The sequence below is a fragment of the Sapajus apella genome, unplaced genomic scaffold, assembly GCF_009761245.1.
Source record: "Sapajus apella isolate SASKATOON/1434 unplaced genomic scaffold, GSC_monkey_1.0 scaffold53, whole genome shotgun sequence".
NCBI lineage: Eukaryota > Metazoa > Chordata > Mammalia > Primates > Cebidae > Sapajus > Sapajus apella.
Genome location: NW_022436993.1, coordinates 7,903,253 through 7,925,561, shown reverse-complemented (window position 1 = coordinate 7,925,561; position 22,309 = coordinate 7,903,253). Strand labels below are relative to the sequence as shown.

The 22,309-nt window shown below is 38.9% G+C and overlaps 1 long non-coding RNA gene across 1 annotated transcript; it reads right to left on the bottom strand.

Moving 5' to 3' along the window:
- Window positions 1-9,134: 9,134 nt before the first annotated feature.
- On the bottom strand, window positions 9,135-21,104 carry LOC116527220. The gene is made up of 3 exons (XR_004258435.1): window positions 20,514-21,104; window positions 12,920-13,005; window positions 9,135-9,811 (listed from the first exon to the last, which is right to left on the bottom strand). It is a non-coding gene; the product is annotated as an uncharacterized LOC116527220 (long non-coding RNA).
- Between the last annotated feature and the right edge of the window lie 1,205 nt (window positions 21,105-22,309).

Genomic DNA, 22,309 nt, shown 5'->3' with positions numbered 1-22,309 from the left:
TATAGAATACACCTTTAAAGTTGTCTGGCTTGCTGTCTATAGTCGTACAGACCACACAGTCAACCAAGCTTCCTGTTAGCCACTGATAGGCTAAGAGGAAATAAGGCTGGGGGGTGAGCGTGGGTCTAGATTATATTTCATGTTGAAAATGGAAAGAATAGAAATAATTGCAAATGAAAGGTTTCTGAGGCAGGCTGTGAAATGGAGAAAATAAACTTAATTGTCCATCTTCATTGTTGTGTCTGCAATTAGCTTTCTCTACTTATTTTGCTTCTAAGCAGGGATATCGGTTTCATCTATTTCTTAATTTGCTCGGTCTTCAAGGCAGGCATATGGTTCAAGCAAAGACTTGTAGGTATGCCAGGTGAAGTACCCACAGCCCACCTTTCCGTTAGGTGAGCATATAAGCTTTGAGACTGCAATGGGAAGAGTGGACATAAACAGAAGAAAGGAATGGAAAGACAAGTAATTACATCATTTGCTGACAGCTGTCCACCTTATATGCAATTGTAACCACAAAACATCCAGGTGGATTGCCAAAGTTGAAAACAGATGAGAAGCATTTGGTGTGTACATAGATACATTTCTTTAATTTTGTTTTTCAGACACGCATAACTGTAGGTTTTCTGATACTTGGACAATATCTTTATACTGTAATATTTGTTGACTCCATAGTCTAAATTTTTTATGTTCCTAACAGACTTCATCTAATCTATAACATCATGAAATGTTTTAGTTCTTTGCCATCAAAATGTCATACATGCACAGCTGTGAACTTATTTGGAACCTGTATGCACCACGTACTTATTAAGCACATCAGTGGGTTTTCTTGGGCTCGAAGTCACAAAGACAAAGGAGAATAATGTGAGCATTACTTGACACGAAGTTGTGAAAAAGTGCAAATAAAACTTACAGTGGGAAAAATCCTCACGAGCAAAGCAACTCTTTTTATTTAGACATATTATGCTGCAGGTGTCTGACACCCCACTTTGGTTTGAAAGTATTTGTAGGTAGCAATTGCATTTATTGAAGACATAAGTGAAACAGATTCTCAAGCAAAGAAATGAATTTGATTTGGGACATACTATATTTTAAGTCACTGGAGGATAGAGAAAAAGGTTTGCCTTATTCAGCAAGTAGATATGTAAGCCTGTAATTCAAGGGACCAACCTGACATGAAGACAGATTTGGGAGTTGTCATCACAGAAAAGATCACAGAAGCATGGAAGTACACACAATGCAAATGGAAGAGAAATAAGGATGGAAAACGTAGCATGGGAAAACTAGAAACCAAGAAGATCAGCCAGGGAATATTTAGAATGACAGAGAAACAAAACAAGAGAGTTGTTTTGTAATAAATTATAGAAGAAACATTTTTATTTAATATATTTTATTGCACGTTAGGTTCTTGGGTACATGCGAAGAACATGCAGGATTGTTGCATAGGTACCTACATGGCAATGTGGTTTGCTGCCTCCATCCCCATCACCTATATCTGGCATTTCTCCCCATGTTATCCCTCCCCAACTCCTTACCCACCGCAGGCCCTCCCTGAGTCCCCTCCAACAGACCCCAGTGTGTGTTGCTCCCCTCCCTATGTCCATGTGTTCTCATTGTTCAACACCCACCTATGAGTGAGAACATGCGGTGTTTGATTTTCTGTTCTTATGTCAGTTTGCTGAGAATGATGGTTTCCAGATACATCCAAGTCCCTGCAAAGGACACAAACTCATTGTTTTTTATGGCTGCGTAGTATTCCATGGTGTATATGTGTCACATTTTCTCTGTTCATCCTATCATCAATGAGCATTTGGGTTGAATACAGGTCTTTGCTATTGTAAACAGTGCCACACTGAACATACATGTGCATGTGTCTTTATAATAGAGCAATTTATAATCCTTTGGATATACACCAGTAATGGGATTGCTGGGTCAAATGGAATTTCTATTTCCAGGTCCTTGAGGAATTGCCACACTGTCTTCCACAATAGTAGAATTAATTTACACTCCCATCAACAGTGTGAAAGTGTTCCTATTTCTCCACATCCTCTCCAGCATCTGTTGTCTCCAGAGCTTTTAATAATTGCCATTCTAACTGGCATGAGATGGTATCTCAACGTGGTTTTGATTTGCATTTCTTTATTGACCAGTGATGATGAGCATTTTTTCTTATGTTTATTGGCCTCATGTATGTCTTCTTTTGAAAAGTGTCTGTTCATATCCTTTGCCTACCTTTGAATGGGTTTGTTTTTTTCTTATAAGTCTGTTTTAGTTCTTTGTAGAATTTAGATGTAAGCCCTTTGTCACATTGGTAGACTGCAAAATTTTTTTCCCATTCTGTTGGTTGCTGGTTCACTCTAATGATTGTTTTCTTTTGCTGTGCAGAAGTTCTGGAGTTTAATTACATCCCATTTGTCTATTTTGGCTTTTGTTGCCAATGCTTTTGGTGTTTTTGTCATGAAGTCCTTGCCTACGCCTATGTCCTGAATGGTTTTGCCTAGGTTTTCTTCTAGGGTTTTTATGGTGTTAGGTCTTATGTTTAAGTCTTTAATCCATCTGGAGTTAATTTTAGTGTAAGGTGTCAGGTAGGGGTCTAGTTTAGAAGAAGCTTTTTTTTTTTTTTTTTTTTTAAAGGTATGAAGATGTTGGTGAGGGTAGGAAATAGAAAGGGAGAGAAGATAAAGGAGCACAACATGCTAAATTCCTGGCACTGCGCTGAAAGGAGGTAAAAATAATTTCACGCTATTTTGGACAACTAGACAAGTATGTTAAGGAATATTTTTGTTTGTTCAAACTGAATAGGATTGAGCCGGATTCACTGATTAATTTCAGTAGAACTGGAATCTTTGGTATATTGAGTCTTTATGAACGTACTACATCTCAACATTTGTGCAGGCCATTTTTGTGTTTTTAATAACATTTTGTAATTTTTTTCATCAAATTCTTTTACACATTTTGCTGGGTTATTTCTAGGTATCTAGTTTTGTTTCCCTCATAAATATTATCTTCCTACTATATTTTGTGATGAGTAGTGACAGTGCTAAGGAGTGTTCATGATTTCTATCGATTGATCTTTGATCCAATGTAAATCTAATTCAAATACTACCTGGATAAAGGTAGCAAATTGATTTTAAAATTCAAGTGGCAGCATGAAGAGCCAGGAATGACAGAGCAATAATGATGGATTTTTTTTTTCTAGCACATATCAGAACTTAGAAAGCTGTAGTAATTTTTAAAATGTGGTTTTGGCAAAGGGATACATAGATGTTAGATCAATGAAACATATTAGCTTCCCAGACAGCACTAGCTATATGTGAGAATTAGTTAGAGGTATGAGAATATGATTCAAGTAGTATTAGAAATCAGTGGGGAGAGGGTGGATTCAGAAACAAGAGATGTTTATACCACTGATTTTCCAGATGAAAAAACATGGTAGGTGTTCTTCCTACCATGCAAAAAATAAATAAATAAATGAAGTAAATTCTACATGGGTGGTAGATCTCAATATAGAAAACAAAACTTTCAGAATACTATAAGAAAATAAAGCAACCTCAAAAAGGATTTATTGGACAAGGCTCAAAGTATTTCACTCATAAAAGTTAATGACATTTGATTATATCATTTTATGGATACATTTGACTACATGAAAATTTAAAATGTCGGCATAATAAAAGCCAAAGACACAGGCTAATTAAAGATGTTTGTCTGTGTTAAAAAAATAGTATTTTAAATGTAAGAATAATTTCTACAAATCAATAGCAAATAAATAAGCTGCTTATTCCTGAGAGGAGAGCAAACGAACAAGGCCTGCAAGATCCCAATCTCATCCCATCCCTGGGGGTGTCATGTAAGTGAGGGGCATGTGTATGTATCTGAAAAATAATTTTTAAATTACTCAAAACCATCAGGGCATCAGGATGCGGTTACCTGGCATGGAAAGGAAATGGAATTCCAGGGGAAGGGAGAAGAGGGCAACATGGTCAAAGGATACGTTGTAGGACAGATTTCAAGTTGTATCCTTTCTTTTTTTTTTTTCCTCAAAACTGCCTGAATGCATTGTCACCTACTCTGTCATCCTAGCAAAGCATTAAAAAAAAAAAAAAAAAAAAAAAAAAAAAAAAAAAAAGCAGTGGCAGCCACAACTGCTAAGCCCTGCTGCACAGAGTAGCATTTATCAACAGTTGCAGCAAGGTGGCCAGCCATGGAAATTTCCTCTATTCAGCTCAAGCCCTCTCTATTAATCCCTGCCTTCATGGAAACACCCTTTTTCCTGGAGGTGGTACAAAATCAAAATCAGTGGTACCAACGCCTCTTTCTGGAGGAAGAGGGTGTTTCCATGAAGGTAGAGATTGACAGAGAGGGTATTCCTACAGGTGAAAGCACTCTACAGTGGCATACAATACCCTTCCTTGTGCTCCAGGAAGGGAAAATGTTTCCTTCCCCAAAGAAGCGGCGAGGGGACCTCTAAGGAATATGACCTGGATTCACTGATTAATTTCAGTAGAACTGGAATCTTTGGTATATTGAGTCTTCTCATTTGTGAATATACTACATCTCAACAACATCCTAGCTAGCTCAACAATGACCTAGCTAAGATCACCTACCTAAGATCTAACTCTAAAATCTATCTGAGACCTACAACATACATCAAAGAGAGATAACAAAATCATACAATCTATGCCAGGTGGAGAAGCATTAATACAGCAGGGAAACATTTAAAATAAGCATGATATATAAATATCCTCCAAGAAATAAGGGCAGATGCTAATCACATAATGCAGGATCTAATATCTACGTTTTTTAAATCCAGGAAAATTATTGACGTGAAAATACAAGAGTTGAAATTACAAACCCAACAAAGGGAATAAATAGCAAAAGAATTTGAGCAGAAGAGAGCAGAATTTGTGAGCAGAAAGATGAGGTAGAAAAACTCTTAGAAGTCTTCAGGAAGGCATAAACAGGAGAAAGATATAAAAGTTAAGCTATGTGGCAAAGAGAAATAGAAATATCTTTATAATAAAGACAAATAGTAGAAAAGAAAAATATTTTTAGGAAAAATGTTCAGACATTTCCAGAATTAGAGGTTAAAATGCTCATATAGAACCAAATGAAATAGATTAACAAAAAACCCCAAAACTAGACCCTCTCGTAGGTAAGTCAAATTTGGAAAAGAATATCAAAGGAAAGATACTTGCTCCAGCCAGTATAAATAGATAAGAAAAGGATGTAATAAATACTTAATGGTGCTGGAACAGAAACTTCTAATATTCCAGAAAAACAGGAGAGACAATTCAAATGCTTCTGAAATATGGCTAGATTGCTTTAAAATAAAACAAGGAAATATCAGACTGTTTAATACATAGTACCGGGAGAACTGCACCTTGTTAAGAAAAAATAAAAAGCTGGGTCCTGTTTTTCACCATAACAAAGTTAATGGATTCCAGAGACTTTAAGCTTCTAAACATGAGAATTAAAGCCATAAAGCTAAGAGGAGGAAATATATAAGTTCTTGTAACCTGAAAGTAGAGAAGATCTTCTTAAAAACATGAAAAGCCAAAAGGTTTTCATAGCATCAGGAGACAAAATATTGATGAATATAACTGTATCATATTAAGCATGTCTACTTACCGAGTGAATGGATGGATAAAATTAGAAGGCAGCAACTGAGTATTATTTTCCATTCCTGAAAGCAAAGCCAGATGAATACCTAAAATCTACATGGAACTTCTGACAATTAATAAAAATATTGGAAATTTTAAGAGAAGAGAACTCTTCTCAAAAATGTGTAAATCAGAGAGGAAATCTGAATAGTTAACAAGGATGCATTATAATAAGAAAAAGGAAAAGTTAAAACATCCAGATATCAATTTATGTCCATATTGTTGGCAAAAGATGATGAATAGTAACAAGTAATCAAAATATGATGAATTGGTAAAGATGCTGAGAAAAAGAATGCTTGTGTATTTCCACTGGGAGCATTAACTGATGCAACAATTCTAGAAAACAATTCGTTAATATCCACTTTGCTTAACTACCTATATACCTGACAATCCAGTTATTTTACTCTTGGTATATATATTGCAAATAATTCTCATAATACATAAGTGAATATGAATAAGGACATTCATTTGGGTTATTGGCTAGCTGAATATAAGCTAGTTCCCTCTTACTAAGAGAATAGGCCATTAACAGCTGGTGGATGCAATCTGGAGAAACCTATGAAGCATTGAAGCAACAAAATCAATTTAGCCCATAAGGAAGAGGAAGATGTCAAGAGCTCCATCCAATGTCTTGAGTAATGGCTTATTATGGTATCAATTACTGTGAAGTTATTTTGGTAATCTATTGCTCCATAACAAAGCATTTTCACATTTAGTGGCTTAAGACAACAACCATTTATTTTGCCTACAAATTTGCAATTTGGGTTTGAAGGCGAAAAGGGGATGGTTCATTTCAACCCCATGTGATATAAACTGAGTCACCTCACTCTTTTTCCAAGATGATTCCCTTACTTGGCTGGCAAGGTGGTTCTGGCTGTCAGATGGAACCCAGGCTTCTTGGCCAGTGACCTCAGTTTCTTCACATGTGGCCCTCTCCATGTGGCCTGGCCTTCCTTGAAAAAGATGGTTAGATTGCAAAACTTTGTATTCTGAGAAACAGGAAGTGGAAGCTTCCAGTCTCTTAAAACATGGATCTAAAAATTTGGCACAAAATTATTTTTGCCATATTCTAATCATCAAGCCTACTCAGATGCAGTGGGTGAATAGTCAAAGAATTTGTGGATACCATTTATCATCATAAACAGATATTCCAATACATTTATACATCCTTATGTATCATTTGTTTGTCTGGCTACAAATGATTTACTCTCCTTCCATGTGAAAAATACTCTCATCCTTTCCCAAAGCTCCCCCAAATCTAATCCCATTATGGCATCAACTCAGAGTCCAAGATCTCATTATCACTGAAATCAGGTTCAGGTGTAGGTGAGGCTCATTAGGTATAGTTCCTATGAGTCTGAAGTTCAGTGTTCCCCACTCAACATAAAACAGTAGACTGGGGTTAGCCTAACTGTAATAGTCTCATTTAAAAGAAACAGAACACAACCATGTGGCAGGCACTGGTCATTTGCAAGTTTATAGTTCACAACAGCACACATTGCAGTTTCTTGATTAGGGCAATTCCCACTCTATGGAAATTATCCTGCAGAGCTATTGGCTCTGTCCTCTTGGTTTTTAGTCCTAGCCCCGAAGTCATCCTTCATCTTCCATTAAGAAATCATCTGTGTTGCAGCTAAGTACTTTTCTCAGCCTACTTCCTTTCCATGGACATTTGGGAGTTCTAAACGTCTCTTTTTACTGTGTACTGTTCCATTTCATTCCTAACTGATATAATTTCTTTAAAACATTTGTGGGTTTCTTGTTTATCAATTTATAGTCAATTTCATTACATGGAAGTCACACTCACAATTCTTTCCAAGACACACCTTCTGTGCCTTGGGCAGCTGGTGACACTGCTGTGGAATATTGCCCTTAACACCTAAAAGCCCTGTTATTTTAACTAAAGTAGCTATGATTCTTAATTGCAGGCCTTTTCATTCTCAGAAGTCCTACTAGGTATACCTTGAAATTTTTCTGAAGTCTTTGAATTTAACAAAGAATCTTATAGGCATACTCTTGAAATCTTTGCCCTAAGACCACGGTTTACTGATAGAGGCCTGGATTTGGTCTTTGCCCTAGAGTCATTTTTCACTTTGAACATTTTTTTTCCCTGGGTAAAAATGACGGTGAGAAAGTTTATTTTTGAACACAGCAAGTCCTGTATTCTTTATATTTCCTCTAAACTTAGGTTGAAAGCTTAATCTTTTTTTTTTAAAGCTTATCTCTCTCTTCTTATATTTTACCACATGCAGCTAAAAGAAACCAGATGGCCCTTTTGACATTTTACCTGGAAATCTCCTTAGCCAGCTCCATGAACTTATTAGACATTTTCTGTACCATACTCTACAGGCGACAGTTTTGCTACACTTTTCACCGCCGCATAATACAGGTCATTTTCTTCTGCAGCATTTCCCTTGCTGTCTTTCAACTTCAAATCCTAATCAACTATCACTTTCACCTTCCACCCACCGCCTGATCCCAGAGCTGACACTGTGTTTTGATATTTGGTTATGGTGTCATCTTACATTTAGGTAACAAATTCTGGTTGTAGATATTATATATTTCAAGTACTCCAAGAGATAGCAGGTAGGAGGTGCCAGCCTCTTAAAGGCTGGGCCCAGAAGCTGCGCAGCATCACTCTGAACAAGCTTGTCCAGATATAAGGGCAGGGGATGAAACTAGTATCAAATAAATTGGGGGCATCTTTAATCTACCTCAGATGGGGAAGTAAGAAGGGGGAGCAGGTTTGAAGATCAGAGCTCAATTCAGCACACTGAATTGGAGACAGAGAAGTTAAATTTTTTAGTAGCCATTTGGATGTGATTCCAATCCCTGCCAAAAAGAAATCTGGACTTCAGGAATAAGTCTGGGAGCTATGAAAGTGAATACTGTTAACCCCAAAAAGAGCCTGGAGTAAGAAGAACAGAAGACTTAAGAATAATGCCTGATAAATTTTAACACAGGAGTGTCAGATAGTGGAGCATCCGGCAGTGTAGACAGAGAAAGATTGTCCAGAAAGGCAGGAAGAAAACCAGGCCAGCATGGCGTCATGGAAGTCAAAGAAGGGAACAAATTAAAAAACAGTGGTCTGGCTGGGTGCGATAGTTCATGCCTAATGTCTCAGCACTTTGGGAGGATCACTTGAAGTCAGGAGTTCGAGGCCAGCCTGGCCAACATGAGGAAACCCTATCTTTACTAAAAAACACAAAAATTAGCCGAGTGTGGTGGTAGGCACTTGTAATCCCACCCACTGGGGAGACTGAGGCAGGAGAATCATTTGAACCTGGGAGACAGAGGTTGCAGTGAGCCAAGATCGCAACATTGCACTCCAGCTTGGGTGACAGAGGGAGACTCTGTCTCAAAAAACAAAAAACAAAACAATACAAAAAAACCAAGCCATCTCATAACATGCGTGCACTTCCCCCAGGCCTCCTGCCAACTTAACAAAACAAAGCACATAGAATAACAAATACAAACAACATACTTTCCTACTGGGTTAAGACTATTGGCAGGGTTTTGGCCAGATTATGAAATTTGGTTTTGTAAAAGCAAAGAAATATTTAGATACTGTGACCTTCCATATTAAAAAATTTGTATATATAAGAACCAGAAAGCTTGATAGCTATGATAGTTATTGTCTGAGCAGAATCTACAGTATTTCTAGTAGGGACAATATGCAAGAAAGAGAAAAAGGAACTCCAAACCATCAGCACACCTGAGAATCATTTCCACACCATGGTCAGCCATTTTGCCATTTCATTTGTTTATTTCTAAGGAGAAGGGCTGTCTTTCTGGAGGATTAATAACCAAGATATGATATATCTTTTCACTAGGTATACATCAAATAAGAATGCTGTAGAGAATTTTCCTTTTGAAACCACATTCCTTTTGAAATTGGAAACAGATTTCCTTTTGAAAGCATGTTCATGAAACTGAGTTTTAGAAATGATGGCTGCCTGGGTGGTATTGCTGGATCAGTTCAAGTTGGCTTGCATTTATTGGAAGGGAACACTGCAATTTGCTTAAAATATTCTTCCATTCTAGAATGTTTTATTCGCTTGAAGTCCAGCTCCTGGACACTCTGATGTCAGGATTCCATCTCACTTCCTTCTTGGCTTCCTCTCTCCTTCAGTGGACACAAAGCATTTGACCTAAAGCAAGAACAAAAATCAAGTCTTTTTTCTTTGAGAGGCCCTGAAACCCACTCTATGGATGACTGCCCTACTGCGGAAGGAAATACTCATGCATGACATGAAGCATTGTCAATGTCTTTGGGGATGATTGGTTTCATCTCTTATGGGAAGATAACTATAAAACCACTCTTTTATGGATGTTTTCAAAATCTGGAAGCTCTGGAGGAAATGTCAAAATGCTTCGTGTTTAACACTGTATAAAAACCAGCTCAATGCTTTGCTGGCATACCTACCTATAAGGGCTGGGGTCACCTACTTCAGGTTGATTTTCTCTGAAATATTCCAAAGAGATTCATGAAATTTTGTCAGCAATTAAGTATAAAAATGCAGAGAAATGAGGAAAAAAAGAGAAAATATTCTAAGAGAGGTATAATATAAAATATTCCAGGAAGGATCTGGAAATTGTACAAGTTTTTCCAGGAGATTGATTTGAATTTTGGGAAAGTCTTCTAACTGCCTGGAGTTTATGCAAATCCAAGCTCTGAATGTTTTTGAGGTCTGCCCTATCAGTCATAATGTATAATGGAAAGAACTAATTATCTTAGAACTGTACAGCTGCATGCAACCTTGAGATTAATATCAGAGTTCAAAAAGAGAAGCAGATGTGTAAGGCGGAAGCAATGCCAGATACGTACTTTGGAGCATTAGGAAATATTTGGTTTGATGAAAGAGTCTTATTCAATAATAATTTTCCATCTCTTAACCATGGAGATGGGATTAATATATATTAATCTGTCAACTAGGTTGCTGTTTTTCATTGTATTTGTTATTTTTCCATTTGGGGCTTAATAGACAGGAAATTGTTGCTTTTTCAGAGCTCATGTGGATCTTGTAAATCCCAATGGAAGACACTAAGAAAACAAATCCAAATAAGGTGCCTGTGCTATTGTCAATTGCAATTTATTACTCTCTTTCTAGCAGAACTGAGAATAATACTATACAAGTCAATTTGCTGAAACTTGCCTCTTAACTTTTTAGCCAAATAGTTGAGGTTTAGGGGCACATTTTTAAGACAGCGAGCATTTGTCGGCATTGTGCTTTAAACAATCCTTCTAGATGCCTTGGAAAGTGAGCCCAGTTTTCACAGTCTTGGAAAATCCTAAAGCTAAAGGTGTTAAGTGCTCAGTATGACTCTGGAAGGGGTCTAGATTTGTGACATTCACATGTCTTTACTGTAAGCCAGTCTTCAGCAGAACAGGACAAAAATACACTTGGAAATGACCTAGTTAAAACTCTCCACAAAAAAGCAATTGGAAATTAGTACAGCCCTCATAGAAAAACAGTGTGGAGTTTCCTCAAAAATAAATAAATAAATAAATAAATAAATAAATAAAACTGCCATCTGATCTAGCAATGATACTATTGGGTATATATCCAAAGAAAATGAAGTCAGTATGTCAAAGAGATATCTAAACTCCCATTATGTTTTTGAAGAGCTGAGATCTCTATCATCCAGGCTGAAGTGCAGTGGTGCAATCATAGCTCACTGAAGCCTCCAACTCCTGGGTTCAAGTGATTCTTCCAGCTTAGCCTCTGTAGTAGCTGGGACTACTGATGCTGATGCAAGCCACCAGGCCTAGTTTTTTTGTTGTGTTTTTTGGGGTTTTTTTTTTTTTTTTTTTTTTAGCGATGAAGTCTTGCTATGTTTCCCAGGTTTATCAATCTTGAATTCCTAGCCTCAAGCAATCCTCCTACCTCAGGCTCTGAAGTAACTGGGATTACAGGTATGAGCCACTGTGCTTGGCTTGCACTCTCATGCTTTTTGCAATTCTATTAAACATAGCCAAGACATGGAACACACCTAAGTGTCTATCAACAAATGAATGAACAAAGAAAATGTGACTAGATACACAGTGCAATACTATTCAGCCATAAAAAAGGAGGTCCTGCCATTTGCAACAACATGAATTAGCTGGAGGACATTATGTTAAGTGAAATAAGCTAGGCACAGAATGACAAGTACCACATGATCTCACTTCTATGTAGAATATGAAGTAGTTGAACTCATAGAAGCAGAGAAGGAAGTGGTGGTTACCAGGGTCTAGGGTCAGGGGAGTGGGGTGGGAGATGGGGGAAATGTTAGTAAAAGAATACAAAATTTCAGTTGGGAGAAATACGTCAAGAAATTGATTGTACAACATGGTGACTATAGTTAAAAACAACATACTGTATATTTGAAAATTACTAAGAAAGTAGATTTTAAGTGTTCTTACCACAAAAAAATTGTAAACCTGTGAGGTCATGCATATGTTAATTAACTTGATTTGGCAATTCCACAGTTTGTGTACATATATATTATCACAACATGTCATACACTATAAATATATACAAGTTTTATAAATTAAAACATAAAGAGAAAAATGAAGAAAGTACATCAAAGTGTACATGGTCATCATCTGTAGGTGCGAGGATTATGTTTGACTTTAGATTGTTCTTCCAGCATCTCTTTATTTTTCTAAATTTTCTATCATAGGAATGGAATGATATTTGGGATGAAACTAAATATTTTGAAATGTCTTAATTAAATTTTACTTCATATAACATCTAACAGGATGCCAGCTTGTTTATAAAATGAACACTTTAGCTCATAAGTGACTAGAATTTATACATGAATTTTTTAAATTCTCTAGCTATCCATGAGATGTTTACTACTCATAGAGAAAATAAAAATTTATGGTCCCTGATTTCCCGTATTTGTGGAATATGAGCTTTATTTTCATATACCAATCAATAATGTGTTTTTTGGCTGGGTGTGGTGGCTCATGCCTGTAATATCAGCAGTTTGGGAGGCCAAGGTGGGTGGACCATTTGAAGTCAGGAGTTTGAGACCAGCCTAGTCAACACGGTGAAACCCTGTCTCCACTAAAAAACCAAAAATTAGGCTGGCATGGTGATGCATGCCTGTAATCCCAGCTACCTGGAAAGCTGAGACAGGAGAATTGTTTGAACCCAGGAGGTGGAAGTTGCAGTGAGCCAAGATCATACCACTGCTCTCCAGCCTAGGGGATAGAGTGAGACTCTGTCTTAAAAAAACAAAGATAATAATAATATGCTTTTTAATCTTACATTTAGAAACAGATCACATCGCTAGTGATTTGTTTTCCCTCAAATGAACCAATGATAGCTATGTTCTGGCACATCCTAGCTGCCACCTGCAAAGATAAGAAATGATGTAGAGTTAGATTTGGGACAGCCATTAGTGAAGAGGCAAGGATGATCTTTCTGGACTCAGTGTAATCCAGATATTATCAGGCATAATGAGCCACTGGAGACACTAGCCGGTGGAGGAGACACAAAAGAAAGGCAATGGTAAAAACTCTTGTCTCAAGTCTTTGCTATTATAAAGCAGCATTGGACATCAACAGCAGAAGGGAGCGAAAGGAAGATAATGAGTGTTCAGCAGTTCTATGACCAAGGGCCAAAGATAACCACCAATTTCTAGACATTCTCCTTGGTACAAAGGACAGTGTGAAGGCAGAGGGTATCCTTCGCCATTGCATTGATCGACAAGTGTTGAAAAGCAATGCCGGCCGGGCACGGTGGCTCAAGCCTGTAATCCCAGCACTTTGGGAGGCCGAGGCGAGTGGATCACGAGGTCAAGAGATCGAGACCATCCTGGTCAACACGGTGAAACCCCGTTTCTACTAAAACTACAAAAAATCAGCTGGGCATGGTGGCGCGTGCCGGAGAATTGCCTGAATCCAGGAGGCGGAGGTTGCGGTGAGCCGAGATCGCACCATTGCACTCCAGCCTGGGTAACAAGAGCGAAACTCCGTTTCAAAAAAAAAAAGAAAAAGAAAAGCAATGCCTAGGAATGAAATCACCTATCATATTCTAGAGCCTTTACTTTGTGCCAGACACCATGCTGAATGCTTTACATTCCTGATCTCATGTAGTACACACAACTCCAAGATGGGCACTATTACCAAACTTTTCTAGGAATAACTGTAGCTTATGGTGGAAAAAAGACCTTTTTCAAGATCACACAGCTAGTAAATGATAGAGCTGGAGTTGGATCCCAGGTCTGCGTGGCTTCAAAGCCAGGCTCTTCAATGTTATGATGCATTGCTTCCTCCCATCTGTTTCCCAGAGGAACAGATGTATAGCTCTTTGCAGCTTGATAGCATTATCACACGGCATTCTCACACCAGCACTGTGATGGAGGTGGAGCAGATGTCACCCTTGCACCATACGTGCGAGCACAAAGAAGAGAAAGACTGAGTGTCCAGCGCAAAGCAAGACACCGAGTAAACAATGGCCATAGGTCCCAAACTTAGGATTTCTTCCTTTCTTTTTTGCTTCCCTTTAATCCATAACACATGCAATTTGTCCTTGCATCAGTGAAATGCCTCGGTGTAGCAGTGAAATCTATGTGTTTTCTGTGAATTGAACAGAAAGAATAATGACCCAGAAAGAACATAGTCAAGATGAAAATCCTGCCAGAACATGGGATTGATCTCTCCCTCTAAAGGAACATGAAATATGCAAACTGTGATCACTGTAAAGAGCTAGGTTTGCATCTTATCCTAAGTATGGCTTTAGTTAGTTACTTCATCTATTGATTTTCTGTGAAAACCTTGAGCCTATGTTTTGTGAGAAAAATGCCCGAAAGGTCTGTGATGAATTCCCTTTTAGCTTTAAGTACAACCATCAGGATGATAGAAGTGTTTCTCAGTGATAGAACTGCAACCATTTCTTTTCTGCTTGTTTGAACCAGAGTGCTTTTTGATTGAAAACTACCTCCTTCAGACCTGCTTTGAAGGAAAAAGTGGAGCAGGATGGGTTAAAGCACTACACTGATTAGTTATTGCCACAATAATGCTGGGTAGTCAGCTACCCACAAAGTGGTACACAGCCCCGCACTTTGATTCCCAGGCTGTGTGTGCAGGTTGACGATTGTTCTGCTAATTTAGGGTAGGGTCTGCTCTGCTGGAGGCTGTGGTGTAACTGGTCTTAGTACCAGGTCAGTCTTGGTGGGTTAGGCTTGTATCTATCCATGTATGTTTATTTTGGAGTGGAGGCTGACAGGGAAGCTAATTGCTAAACTGAAAAGACCCTCAAGAGAGCAGGTAAGCCAGGTTTCAACGTTTCCATTGTGGTCAGAGTGGGTCCCAGAGGCCTGGGGTTTTTACAGCAGGGCTTTGGGGGTCATAGGCCAATGAAAATAAAACTACCTCTAACAGGCCGGGCATGGTGGCTCACGCCTGTAATCCCAGCACTTTGGGAAGCTGAGGCAGGTGGATCACTTGAGGTCAGGAGTTCCAAACCAGCCTGGCCAACATGGTGAAATCCCACCTCTATTAAAAATACAAAAATTAGCTGGGCATGGTGGCACACACGTGTAATTTCAGCTCCTCAGGAGGCTGAGGCAGGAGATCGCTTGAGCCTGGTAGTTGGAGGTTGCAGTGAGCCCAAGATCATACCACTGCACTCCAGCCTGGGTGACAGAGCAAGACTCTGTCTCAAAAAATAAATAAATAAAGACCTATAATTGTGCGTAAACTACACCAACCTGCTATTGGAGAGAGAGATGGGGTGGAGAGAGGAGAATGCAATATCTCATACACCAAACCCAGTGCCGGACCTGGCCTTATGATAAAAAAACCAAAGCAATAAGAATAAAAATACCCACTCCTTTTTTTGCCCTAAAATTCTACTTTATGAAGAAAATCATGAGCATCTGCCGTGTAGAGTAGATAGAAAAAAAATTAATGAATAAAACATTGTCAACTTTGTGTCCTATTTCCAAACTAATTAAAATGACAGAGACTGAAATGAACCTTAGTCATTTTTTTTCCATATTGAAATACTCTGCTCTTATTATGTTTTGTTTTGCATAATGAAAAGATAGCACCTACCCTAGCGGTCTAAGTTTACACTTGCATATTTCAAATATCAGCATTCATAATTTGTGATCAACTGATTTACACTACTTTGAGTAGAACAGAAAATGTTCTTCATTAAAAAAAAAAATTCCTAACACATGAAAGTTTTTTTTGACACTTTTTTTAAAAAATTTTACTTTAGGTTCTGGGATACATGTGCAGGTCATCCAGGGTTGTTGCATAGGTGTATACATAACCAGGTGGTTTGCTGCCTCTATTCTCCCTTTGACTATATCTGGCATTTCTCCCTATGTTATCCCTCCCCAACCCCTGCTGTCCTTCCCCAGCACCCCCACCACTGCCCCCAGTATGTGATGCTCCTCTCCCTGAGTCCACATGTTCTCATTGTTCAATACCCACCTATGAGTGAGAACATCCGGTGTTTTGTTTTCTGTTCTTATGTCAGTTTGCTGAGAATGATGGTTTCCAGATTCATCCAAGTGCCTACAAAGGACACAAACTCATCATTTTTTATGGCTGCATAGTATTCCATGGTGTCTATGTGCCACATTTTCTTTGTCTGGTCTATCATTGATGAGCATTTGGGTTGGTTCCAGGTCTTTGCTATTGTACACAGGGCTGCAATGAACATATTTGTGCATGTGTCCTTATAGTAGAATGATTTATAATCCTTTGGATATATACCCAGTAATGGGATTGTTGGGTCAAATGGAATTGCTATTTCTAGGTCCTTGAGGAAGCTCCCCACTGTCTTCCACAATGGTTGAACTAATTTATACTCCCACCAACTGTGTAAAAGTGTTTCTATTTCTCCACATCCTCTCTAGCATCTGTTGTCTCCAGATTTTTTAATGATCGCCATTCTAACTGGTGTGAGGTGGCATCTCGACATGGTTTTGATTTGCATTTCTCTAATGACCAGTGATGATGGGCATTTTTTCATATGTTTGTTGGCCTCATATATGTCTTCTTTTGAAAAGTGTCTGCTCATATCCTTTGCCCACTTTTGAATGGGTTTGTTTGCTTTTTTCTTGTATATCTGTTTTAGTTTTTTGCAGATTCTGGATATTAGCCCTTTGTCAGATGGGTAGACTGCAAAAATATTTGCCCATTCTGTTGGTTGCCAGTTTGCTCTAATGATGGTTTCTTTTGCTTTACAGAAGCTCTGGAGTTTAATTAGATCCCATTTGTTTAGCTTGGCTTTTGTTGCCATTGCTTTTGGTGTTTTAGTCATGAAGTCCTTGCCTATGCCTATGTCCTGAATGGTGTTACCTATGTTTTCTTCTACGGTTTTTATGATGTTAGGTTTTATGTTTAAGTCTTTAATCCCTATGGAGTTAATTTTAGCGTAAGGTGACAGGAAGGGGTCCAGTTTCTGCCTTCTGCACATTGCTAGCCAGTTTTCCCAACACCATTTATTAAACATGGAGTCTTTTCCCCATTGCTTGTTTTTGTCAGGTTTGTCAAAGATCAGATGGTTGTAGATGTGTGGTGTTGCTTCTGAGGCATCTGTTCTGTGCCATTGGTCTATGTCTCTGTTTTGGTATCAGTACCAGGCTGTTTTAATTACTGTAGCCTTGTAGTATAGTTTGAAGTCCGGCAGTGTGATGCTTCTGGCTTTGTTCTTTTTGCTTAGGACTGTCTTGGCTATGCAGGCTCTCTTGTGATTCCATATGAAGTTTAAGGTGGTTTTTCCCAGTTCTGTGAAGAAGGTCATTGGTAGCTTGATGGGGATGGCATTGAATCTATAAATTACTTTGGGCAGTATGGCCATTTTCATGATATTGATTCTTCCTAACCATATCTATGGAATGTTTCTCCATCTGTTTGAGTCCTCTCTTATTTCATTGAGCAGTAGATTGTAGTTCTCCTTGAAGAGGTCCTTTACATCCTTTGTTAGCTGTATTCCTAGGTGTTTTATTCTCTTTGTAGCAATCGTGAATGGGAGTTCTCTCATGATTTGGCTCTCTGTTAGTCTGTTATTGGTGTATAGAAATGCTTGTGATTTCCACACACTGATTTTGTATCCTGAGACTTTGCTGAAATTGCTTATCGGTTTCGGGAGATTTTAGGCCATGAGGCCTTCTAAATATACAATCATGTCAGCTGCAAATAGAGACAGTTTGACTTCCCCCGTCCCTAATTGAATATGCTTTTTTTTTTTTTTTCTTGCCTGATTGCTCTGGCTTCCAATACTTCCAGTATAGAACTTCCAATACTATACTGAATAGGAGTGGTGAGAGAGGGCATCCTTGTCTAGTGCCTGATTTCAAAGGGAATTCTTCCAGCTTTTGTCTGTTTCGTATGATATTGGCTGTAGGTTTGTCATAAATAGCTTTTATTATATTATGATATGTTCCATCGATACCTAGAGTTTTTAGGAGGAAGCGCTGTTAAATTTTGTCGAAGGCCTTCCCTGCATCTATTGCGATAATCATGTGGTTTTTGTCTTTGGTTCTGTTTATGTGATGGATTACATTTATGGACTTTCATATGTTGAACCAGCCTTGCATCCCCCGCAGGATGAAGCATTGATCATGATGGATAATCATTTTGATGTGCTGTTGCATTCAATTTGCCAGTATTTTATTGAAGATTTTTGCATTGATGTTTATCATGGATATTGGCCTGAAGCTTTCTTTTTTAGTTGAGTCTCTCCCTGGTTTTGGTATCAGGATGATGCTGGTCTCATAAAATGAGTTAGGAAGATTCCCTCTTTTTGTATTGTTTGATATAGTTTCAGAAGAAATAGGACTGGCTCCTTTTTTTTATGTCTGGTCGAATTCGGCTGTGAACCCATCTGAACCTGGGGTTTTTTTGGTTGGTAGGCTATTGATTGCTGCCTCAACTCCAGCCCTTGTTATTGCTCTATTCAGGGTTTCAACTTCCTCCTGGTGTAGTCTTGGTAGAGTACCAGTGTCCAGGAATTTATCCATTTCTTCCTGGTTTACTGGTTTATGTGCATAGAGCTGTTTGCAGTAATCTCTGATGGCAGTTTGTATTTCTGCGAGATCAGTGGTGATATCCCCTTGATCTTTTTTTATTGCATCTATTTGATTCTTCTCTCTTTTCTTTTTTATTAGTCCAGCTAGCAGTCTATTTTGTTCATCTTTTCAAAAAACCAGCTCCTGGATTTATTGATGTTTTGAAGGGTTTTTTGTGTCTCTATCTCCTTCTGTTCGACTCTGATCTTAGTTATTTCTTGTCTTCTAATAGGTTTTGAGTTTTTGTTGATCTTGCTCCTTTAGCTCTTTCAATTTTGATGATAGTATGTCACTTTTAGATCTTTCCTTGTTTCTCATGTGGGCATTTATTGCTATAAATTTCCCTCTTGATACTGCTTTAAAGGTGTCCCAGAGATTCTGGTAAGTTGGGTCTTCATTCTGATTGGTTTCAAAGAGCATCTTTATTTCTGCCTTCATTTCATTGTTTATCCAGTCGATGCTCAGAAGCAAGTTGTTCAGTTTCCAAGTGGTTGTGAGGATTTGAGTGTGTTTCTTTTTTTTTTTTTTTTTTTTTTTTTTGAGGAGACGGAGTTTCGCTCTTGTTACCCAGGCTGGAGTGCAATGGCGCGATCTCGGCTCACCGCAACCTCCGCCTCCTGGGTTCAGGCAATTCTCCTGCCTCAGCCTTCTGAGTAGCTGGGATTACAGGCAAGCGCCACCATGCCCAGCTGATTTTTTGTATTTTTAGTAGAGACGGGGTTTCACCATGTTGACCAGGATGGTCTCAATCTCTTGACCTCGTGATCCACCCGCCTCGGCCTCCCAAAGTGCTGGGATTACACATTTTGTCTTTTAAGCATCAGTCGGTTATCTGTTTCACAGACTAGCCTAGTTTCATTTGCCCTGACTGTGGGCTCAACCGTGGGAGTCTCCTATCTCCCTATCTGTCGACTCTGATTTCTCTTAGCCCTGGTCCTGACGTAGCCTTCTGCCTTAAGTTCCTGCTTCCGTTACTTCAATTCTTGTCTTCTGGTCTATCTCACTCAGAATTCCAATTCTGTCTCCAAATCTAGCTGCTGAACTGGAGCTGCTTATTTCAGTATGGAAAAAAAACACAAAAAACAAGATACTAAACCATAGAAAGAGCAACACACACAATCATCTTTATTCTTGAGGAAGATTTTAGAGAAGCCGTAAATCAAATAAAATACTATTTCTTTTACTAATCGTCCTTCACTTGCATTGAAACGGCCATAACTAAAAATTGGTTGAATCTCTAAATCCCTCTCTGACCTTTTGTCAAGCTCTTTAAAGTCAGTTCATCCTGTGTTTTTTTTAAATTAGAGAAATATTACCAGTTATTAACTTTTTACTGTTCACCTTTCAGATCTCAGTTTAAATATCATTTCTTCATAAAGCTTTCCTGGGCTGCTCTGACTAGGTTTGGTCCCCGCTGTGGTTTGAATGTGTGTCCCCTTGAAAATTCATGTTGAAACGTAATCCCCATTGTGTTGATGTTAAAAGATGGGGCCTTGGGGGAAACGATTAAGTCATGAGTTCTCCACCTTCATGATAGATCGGTGCTCTATAAAAGGGCAAGGAGAGCTAGCATAGAAGCTAGCTTTTTGCTCCTGTGTCTTGCCAGATGAGGATACCTAGACAGCACAATTATGAGGAACAGGCTGTTGCCAGACACTGAACCTGTAGGCACCTTGATTTTGGACTTCTCAGTCTCCTGAACTGTGAGCAACAAATTCCTGTTGTTTATAAATTACCCAGTCTTGGTTATTCTGTTAGAGCAGCAGAGATAGACTAAGACAGTCACCTGGTAACACACACGTATGTAGTACTGTAAACTACGTTACTTACACATCCCGCAGCTTTAACAATCCACATCTTTCTTCTTCAATAAGCTATAACTTCGAGGAGAGTAGATAATGTTTTATTCACCCGTGACATCCTCAGGCCTAGCATGATAACCAGTAAGAACATCACAGACCTAATGAAAGTGTTGATCAATATGAATGAACAGAGAGCAGTGTATTAGCCATTGAGGGTGCCAGGATCTAGACACCATCTCAGGCAATACAACACCTAGCTTGGCATGCAGGACATATAAACACAAACACAAACAGTATCAGAATAAAATAAAGAATAATAAAATTTATCATAAAAGCTACACCTTCAGTGAAATCTACAGGGTCTTAGAGGCATGAAGACAGTGGTTTGGGATGGCCAAGAAAGGTGCGTCTGCTTGTTTGTTTGTTTCAGAAAGGGGATAACAAGAGGACTGGAGCAACTTAGTGGAAAGGGTGCCTTCTTGATCTTCTTGCCAAGGGAGATGGTGGGTAGCAAAGTAAAGAGGTGCCTGCATAATGGATTTGAGCAACATATCTGTATATTTTCATTTTATTCTATAGGATACCTAGAGCAATAAGGAATTCTCTCTTCCTTCCTGCTTTTCTTTCTTCCCCTTTCCTCCTCTCCTCTCTTCTGTCCTCTTCTGTCTTCTCTCCTCTCCTCCTTCCCTTTCCCCTCCCCTCTTCCCATTTCCTCTCCCCCCTCCCCTTTCTTCTCCTCTCCCCTCTTCCCCTTTTCTCTCCCCCCTCCCCTTTCCTCTCCCCCCTCCCCTTTCCTCTCCCCCCCATCCTCTTCCCTCGCTTCCCTTCCCCTTTTTACTGTTCTCTTTTCATTTTCTTTCTTTTCCTTTGAATATTTTATAGCAGATGTAGTAAAAGTAACTTTCAGAAACACTCAGCATGACGAAATGTATAGGTAAAAAACACGATGGAAAGAAATAAAATTTGTAGTTATCTATGTGATAGAATTTGGGGGCACTGTAACCATGAGAAAGATGGAACAAGGATAAGACCAACAGGAACCTCTCCCCAACTTGGTAGACAGGCAGAAGGAGTAGGGACTGTCCTAGGGACTTCTAGCTTTTGAAGGGGGATGAAGAATACTAGGCATATGTTAAAAGACAGAGAGAAAGCCAATGAAGGGTGGCGATGTTGAATTTGAAGGAACAGCAGCACAGCCCAGCTACAAGAAATCACTCACGGATGGGTGTGATCTTGAAGCTTGGTTTGTGGCATGCAGTGCTCAAGAATTTGGTTTGAAGGACAACTGCATACAGATGTTTTGCTTCGTTGGAGAACTTATAGAAGAGAGTCTTTAGTTAGAAAAGAAAAATATTCATGTACTGACTTTACTTATAAACATAAAGGACAATAATAAAAATAGTAAATTTACTCATGGAGTTCCAAAAAGTAATACAGCTAGTGCTCAACTTATGACCACGATTGGCTCCGACAGACCGGTCGTAACACGATTTGGTCGTAAGTTGAGTAGGCTATATGTACAGTACTGTGAAATGATAACTTCGTATCACGTGCAATCACATTCACTTTCTTTCCTCCTTCGTACTGCTTAATTACCTTCATTTTCGTGTCGAGATAGATGGCCTTTCTTTCCTTCTTGGCAGGCTGAGGCGTAGACAAAGACAATTTCCTCTTGGTAGACATCTTGGGAGGGGTTTGATGAAAAATATCCAAGACACAAAACACAAATTGCCGTACCGAGTCTGGGATAACAGTTGAAATGGTGCACACGGAGATGGTAGTGCTGCCGGAAGCTGGTCCACACTGCCGTATGCCCAGCTGGGC